This window comes from Ochotona curzoniae, unplaced genomic scaffold (genome assembly GCF_017591425.1).
Source record: "Ochotona curzoniae isolate NIBS_2020 unplaced genomic scaffold, NIBS_Ocur_1.0 contig_3819, whole genome shotgun sequence".
Lineage (NCBI taxonomy): Eukaryota > Metazoa > Chordata > Mammalia > Lagomorpha > Ochotonidae > Ochotona > Ochotona curzoniae.
Genome location: NW_024466004.1, coordinates 43,646,059 through 43,654,531, shown reverse-complemented (window position 1 = coordinate 43,654,531; position 8,473 = coordinate 43,646,059).

The following is an 8,473-nucleotide window of genomic DNA, read 5'->3' as shown; positions in this document are numbered from 1 at the left end:
AATGTATATTTGAAATATATTTGAAATACATATTGAAATATTTATATATTTGAAAAGTATATATATATAATGATTAAATTGAGTACAGATTCTAATGGTCTAAGTTGCACTGTGAAATTAACATAGTTATTTTGAGAAAATTTAAAACTTCATACTACCAAAACGTAAAATACTTCTTAATGTTCTTTTAATATTTCTCAAAACTTTAAAGCTCTTCTTTGAGTATATGTATATGTTGTGAAATTCCAGACATAGAGAATAATCATTACCATTTAAGGTTTCATCTTCTGCCAAAAAACAGTTGTTATTTTTAAAGTGATAGAAACTTTGTATTGATTAATGCACAGAATAAAGTAGTTATTGCAGTATTTTGGAAGTTTTAAAAATAGACAATGATAATAGCTCCATAATAATATTGCTTTTGAGAGAAAAATCAAATGTAGCTTCTCCCTACTGATTCATTTTTTTACATTGAAAAACAGATGCTTATATTATGCCATACAACATATTGTTCATTATATACACATGTGGATTGAACAAATGAAACTAATTAATATATCTATCACCACTGATATTTATACTTACTCATACTGAAAAATTAAAAGCATTTCTTTTATCTGCCTTGAATTATAAAGCTTATTATCAGCTACAGTGACAGTGAATTGCAACAGAAAATCATAACTCATTACTCCTAAGCATAGTTTGTATCTATTAACCAGCATCTCAACTTCCTTGGTGCAAGCCTCTCAAGTTCTCAGGAACTGGAGAACTCCCTTTTTTTAGCTCTCACATTTGCCAAAGCTCATATAAATGAGGTCATATGATAATGGTATGCACTGGAGTTTATTGGATATTAACTCTTAAGTTGGCATCTTTAACATTAACTTTTCATAGGTACCTACAATGGATAGAATTACATTTTATTTTATTATTCATATCTTTATATTGGAGCAGCCTTAAATGTATTATTATTATTATTTTATAGATCTATATATTTTTATTGGAAAGTCAGATATACAGAAAGGTGGAGAAACAAAGGGGAACATATTCCATCTGCTGATTCACTCCTCAAGTCCCCACAATGGCCAGAGCTGAGCTGATCTGAAGTCAGGAGCTTGGACCCTTTTTCGTGTCTCCCAAACTGGTGCAGGATCAAAAGGCTTTGGTGCCATACTAATCTGCTTTCCCAGGCCTCAAGTAGGGAGACTGACGGGAAGTGTAGCAGCTAGAACACGAACTGGTGCCCATATAAGACCCTGGGACATTAGACACTAGGTTGCTGTGTTGGGCTCTTTTTGATATAAATGTTGTAAAATGCAATGATAGCTTATTGCCCTATTACTTGTGTTTGCTACTTTATTTCCACTAGACATAATGTGGCATAGGATGAACTGGCCATGATCAGTTCCGTCATGTAGTCAATACTGATTTCTATATTCGTATTTGTCAGTATGCTATATGTCAGATTTAACTTGTTGTTTTGCTCATTTCTTCATTGCAACAAGAAGTTAGGAATAATACATTCTTGGCCCATCAAAAACCCTAAATGAAATTTCATGGCAAAGAAAATCTTAACTATTTGAATGTAACAAAAAATTCTCTATAGTAATAAACAGTGTAGCGTCCACTGTATGACCATATTTAAAAATTATTTTCATCTTTTGAAGGCAGGAAAAAGTGAGAGATGGAGAGCGAGAGCGAGAGAGAGAGAGAGAGAGAGAGAGAGAGAGATTGAGAAATATCTTTGATATCCTGGTCTACTTTCCAAAAGCCAGGAAGAGCGAGGCCAAAATTCAAATCAAACTGCTTCTCTAACAGGAGTGGCTGGTGACTGAAGCACTTGAGCCATCATCTCCTGCCTCCACGGTGTGAATCACTTAGAAACGGGGCCTAAGATTAATCCTCATCTTGCAATCACTGGAATCCCATATGGGCACCAGTTTGTGTCCTGGCTGTTCCACTTCCCATCCAACTCCATGCTTAAGGCCTGGGAAGGCAGCAGTGAATAATGCAAAGCCCTGGGATCCTGCACCTATATGAGAGAAACTAAAGAGGCTCCAGGCTCCCTGCTTTGAATCAGCTCAGCTTTTGCCACTGTGGACATTTGGGGAGTGATTCAGTAGATGGAAGATTCTCGGTCTTTCTTCTCTCCATAAATCTAATCTGCTTTTCCACTAAAAATAAATAATTAAAAAAATATTTTAAAATTGGAGGAGCCATGGGCCCGGTGCAATGTCCTAGCATCTAAATTCCTCAGCTTGAACACTCCTGGATCCCATGTGGTCCCCGTTCTAATCCCAGTAGCCCTGTTTCCCATCCAGCTCCCTGTTTGTGGCCTGGGAAAGCAGTCGAGGATGGACCAAGACCTTAGGACCCTGCACCCTCATAGGATATCTGAAAAAAGTTCCTAGTTTCTGGCTTCTGATTGGTGCAGTACTGGTGTTGTGGACAGTTGGGGAGTGAATCAACAGATGGAAAATGTTCTCTATGTATCTGACTTTGCAATAAAAATAAAATAAATCTTTAAAAATAAAAGGAGGAATGTCATTTGAATCAGACATTCAGACATGGGCACAGACACCCCACACCATGATTTAATCACTGCATCGAACTCCTGCCACTGGAAATCAAATATTTAAAAGTAATCAGATGTGCTTGCACTCAGGTATTGTGATAATTCTCAATTTCAAGGAAGCTTTATTTTCATTTTCATTTTGTTTTAATTTTTTCGTCCTTAGAGTGATAACCATTCTAAATACTTTTTCAAGTGCCTAGAAATAGCAGTTCTATGTATTTTTAGTGATTGAAAAGATATGTTTTTCATTTCCTGAATGGACAGTTTTGAATATAAATTATTTCTTCCTATTAATACATAAAATAATTATAATAGTGTATAGCTATTAAATCTGAATATTGGTTTCATAGCATATTAAGAGACACAATGTTTGGTTTCTTGGATTACACAAGTAAAATATATCTATGTGCAACACCTTTTTAATACTTACAGGTATTCACTATTTGTATATATTCAAATATATTTTAAATATTTGATATATATGTTTGTATCTATTTTGTGTTGATATGTTACATATATTATGTTTTTAAAAGGAATCTAAAGCTATTATAATATATTCAAACTGACTATAACATCAAAATGACTATTATCTTTTCGGATAATTGTATATTATGAAAAATTTCTACAACTTAATTGTAATGACCTTAAAATATTTGATCTTGTGTGCATATAATAATTAATCTGGCTACATTTTTAAAGATTCATTTATTTATTTGCAATTCTTAGTGAGAGAAGAGAGAGAGATTTTTTTATCCAGCGTGTCACTCTCCATATTGTCATATTATCACAAGTCAGGACATCCTGTTGCTATTCCTAGGTCAATTAACTGGAAGCTGGATCAGAAATAAGTATCTGAGATTTGAACAGGCACTGAGATGAGATGCTGCATGGCAAACAGCATTTATCAACATTTCTGGTTGTTTTATTGTTGGATATTTAAGCAGTTTGGATTATTTTGGGGACAAATCTGAGGGGTTGGCATTTCACACAAGTGTTGATGTGCCCCTTGAGAAGTCTGTACCCTATCTGAGCACTTGAGTAGCAGAGTACCCTAGCTCCACTTCCAGCTCCAGATTCTTATGAAATGTGCATGGTAAGAGGTACAAGATTATGGCTCAAATGCTTTCATTCCTGACACCAGCATAGAAGAAATATGAATTGCAGGTCCTTGGCTTCTGCCTCCCCAGCCCCAATCATGGTTCTTATTTATGCAGTGAAGCAGTAGATGGAAGATCTCCTCTGTCAGTCTCTTCTTATCAAATAAGTAAAAGTGAAAAGACCATTAAAAAAAGAAACAAATGGATAGCTTATATACTCAATTAAATACCAACTTATTGATATGTAATTGGTTGAGTGCATTTTATTTTTTGCAACTGGGCCCGGGTGTAGTGCAGAAATAAAAATACCAAAATGAATCAAACACTAATAGGAGTGAGGCTTAGGAAGTATTTAGGGGTGCTACCTCCTCTTAATTCTTGTGTTATCTGCAAGGAATATTGTTAGACTGTTTCAATCAGTGTACCTCAGAAATTCAGAGAGCAAATGCAATGAAACTTAAATTGAAGCTAATCAATCAAACATTAAAAAGCACACATTTCCTTTTTTTATTCCATTTTGAGCACATTTCACACAAGAATAATATCCTGAATTTGTTGTACATTGAGCACAATGGATATAAGAATTTTAAAAAATGATATATTTGGTGTTGTTATTATGTAGCATCATGTACGTTATTCTCCAACCACCACAGTAATCCCCCTCTGCTCATTATACTCTATATTTGCCTGTTTATTTTTCTATGAGAGATATTCATTGCTATGAAACCTAACTACATATTAGCTTTTAAACTTAGAGCTTCTATGATCAGTGGGATTTCAAGAACCTTGACTGAGAATTAACAAAGTTACACATTGTTGTACAACTATATATAGGAGCAAAGACAAATTACATTTGTATGTACTTAGTGCAACATTACCTAATGTCCAGGGAGGCATATATATATATATATTTTTTATGTGTATCAGGAAATAAACCTACAATTTTCTTTTCTAGGAATTATTTTTTTTTCCCTCTCAAACTTTTCCAAAGAATTACACCTGAATTAGAAAGTGTAAACTGCTGAAAATGAGCTTTTTTTCAGCTGTATTTTACTGCATTCTGATTAACCCATAAAACAATAATTTCAAACTTAGATCAAATACTGAGAAAGCCATTTGGAAAAAAAGCTGTGAAGCCTTGATAACAGTTTTTTTTTTTAAGACTTACTTTATTTATTTACTTATTTTATTTGAAAGGCAGAACTTCAAAGAGAAGCAGAGAGAGAGAGGGAGAGAGAGAGACCCCTTTATCCATTGGTTCACTACCTAAATAGCTACAATGGCTGGGACTAACCCAAGTCAAAAGGAAGAACTTGGACTTTCCTCCAGGTCTCCTACACAGGTGCAGAGCCCAATGATTTGGGCACTTTTCTGTTCTTCTGTGAAACAACTGGGTCTAAAACCAACATTTACATGGGCAAACAGTTGGTTAACTGACTACAGTAAAACATCTGCTCTACCTACAGATCTTTATTAAAAGCTCAACATTCTAAGTTTTAGGAATGAAGTATTTAGTTTCATATCTTGAAGATTAGACATGAACACTCATAATAAGACCATCCTGGCCTGACTATATGTCTGTCTCCTGCTTTAAAGGAAATGAGGACAACAACAACACAAAAGTCCAGAAGACCAGATTCCAACTGAAAAGTCCTTTGACACCTTGGTAGAGACTTCTTCAAGTTGTGCACAAGTAGCTACTATATGAATTCTTGGCATGGCATTAGTGAGCAATACGGTCTTCTTATCTGTGCCATAAGCAAACAAACAAACAAACAAACAAACAAACAAAAAACAGCATCTGAGCAGGATACTGAGCTGGGAACAAACCCAAATACTGTATGCTGAAAATGGCAAGCCGCAATTCCGAGTCAGGTGCAGAGTGAATTAGAATTTGTGATCCTGGGAATCTCCGTGGCTTCTTAATTCCATAAAAACATTTCTTTCGTTCTTGTTGGATAACCAGTGTTCAGAAAATCTCCCACTGTGTTCTCTTATATTTGAGCATAAGCTCGCAATAAATCTCTCCTGAGTTGCTCCTTAGCTTGTTTTAATTTTCTATCTGCATGTGAGCTAAGAACTGGGGCTTGACATCAGTGGGGAATATACTTATAACATGATTTGGTAAACATCCTTAGAGGAGTGATAAATACCACTGGAATACATCAGTGTTCATACAGCATTAATCACAATGGCCAAAAACTAAAAATAAACTAAACGTCTAGAAGTGAAAATTGACAAATGAAATGTAGCAACTATATTAAATAAAATATTACTCAACTTTAAAAACCCATTTTTAAAAAAATATGAATGTACTTTGAAGACATTATGCCAAAGGAAACAAGAAAGATATAAAATGAAATATCAAAATGGACAAATTCACAGAAACATAAAGTAGAATAATGCTAAACAACTGATAAGGGGAAGAGTGGTAAGATTTATTTAAAGTAAGTACTAATTTTTCATTCAAAATAATGAAAAAAAAATTTAGATATGGAGAGTGCTGATCTGTTCCACGGTGAGAAAGTCTGTGATGTTACTCAACTACATATCAGGAAATTATTAACAGAAAATTTTAAGTCCCTTATATGTTACTCTTATTAATTAAAAAAAAGAAGCAAAAAAAAAAAAATACTCCCCACCTCAACCCAACCATAGAGGAGATCATTATTTCTGAAGGAGTAGGGGATGGCTGTATCTAGGACAGCTGTTTGCTGAAGCTGGGTAAGATTTTGCTAGGTAGACACAAGAAGAAAGGTCAATCCAGGCAGAAGAATGATCTAAACGGCAAGGAGATATGCAAAGAGCATCACAGTGTTTGAAAAATGCTAAGTAATTCTCTGATAGGAGATACAGGGTGCTATAGGAACAAGTGCAAAACATTAGCCTAGAAGAGATTGTCTGACATCACTTCATCAACAGTCTGTTGCAAGCAAAATTATCCTTACAGCATTTAGACGGCATGGACTATTTTCCTGTTCTCTTAATTTATTTTTATTGAAAAGGACTATCAAGTTTATGGAGAGAAGGAGAGACAGAAAGATCCTCCATTGGCTGCTTCACTCCCCGAATGGCAACAATGACCAGAGAAAAGCTGATACAAAACCAGGTGTCAGGGGCTTTCTTCTAAGTCTTCCACACTGGTGCAGGGTCCCAAATCTTTGGATCATCCTCTACTGCTTTCCCAGGCCACAAGCAGAGAGTTGAGTGCCAGGACACGAACTGGTGCCCCTGTGGCTCCTGCAAGGTGAGGATTTAGCCACTGAGCCAGTGGTCTAGGCCCTATTTTCCTTGTAATACAGACATAACACGCACCTATACCACTTTTTGATAATGGCATGTTTGTTAAAAGTATACATGGATTTGAGGCCAGGCATTTCACTTGAGGTATCTAATTTTTGTTATGCCTGACACTGTGTTTTAGTACATTAAATACTTTCTGAAGGTAAATAAAGGAAAATGTCATAGTTAATAAAAAAATCTGTTTTATACTGATAATACTATTGACTGTGATTAATTTTTGTTATATCAAAGTGTAAACATGCATATATTTTAATAAGATATGAAAATATTTCAGCAAGTTTATGGAAGGGGATGCATTGTGTAGGGTGTTAAGGCAATGTTGGTCAGCATCACATTTGGGCATCCCACATGTTCCATCATTCCATCTCCAAACCAGCTCGTTGATAATGACCTGGATAAAAGCGTGCAGATTCTTGACACGCATGTGGGAGACCCAGATAAAGCTCTGGACCCCTGGTTTCCGCATGGCTCATTCCTAGCTGTTTCAGACATTTGGGCAGTGAACCAGCTAATGAAAGGTTTTTTTCTTTTCTTTTCTTTTCTTTTCTTTCTTTTTTTTTTTGTCTAACTCTTCTATTACCTCTATATTTCTGATCTTCAAATTAATAAATCATTTTTTCTTTTTCTAAAAAAAGAAAGATAACGGTAACTAAAATTTAAAGATAAGTTTATTTTAGTGTTAAGACAATTTCTAACATATTGATAGTGTTTTCTAATAAGTCATTTTCCGTGAACTGTTTTAATTTACCACACATAAAATAAAGGAAACCTTAAGAGAAACTGAAATCCTTTTACTTAGCATCTTTATAAGAGGAGTGACTTATTTTAAAAAACTAGCCCAAATCACAAAATCGTTGAAGGGTTCTTAGAAAATTTGTCATAAAATATAATCAACATTTATGTCTACAAAAACCAGACAGACTTTAATAACAGCTCATCTAAATTTTGGAAATTTACCAGGGAAATATCCTAACAGCCAAGTTTCCCACCAATGTGCTGGCAAGAGTGGATGCTGAGAAATGAGTGCAGGGCTTTCTTTAATGTTCTAAGACTTCATTATTCTTTAAGCTAAACAAATGACAATCAAGCACACTTCTATCCAGGACGTTTTTCCTCATGCAGACCTCCACATCATCATTCACTATGCAGCAGGCACACTTTTCTTTAGATTAAAAAGTTCTGCTAGACTTGAGATAATTAGTAGCATAATGAAGATATCTAGCAGTGCAATCATAAAATAATAAACATGTCAAGGAGAATCAGATTAAAGAAGTGTTCATCTGAGTTTTACTAGAAATAGTGATTTCCTGTTTTCAAAGGAATTCTAAGATTTCTTCAATGCCAGCATTGGATAAGAATAGTTTGAGAATTCCCTCTATTTTACATAAGAAGAAAAAAGCAATGAGAAACATAGAATCTGGAATCCTAATGCATTTCATCAGACACTTTTAAGTTTTATTTGAAGGTCTCAACTACCACAGTGTTGTGTCTACAGTTG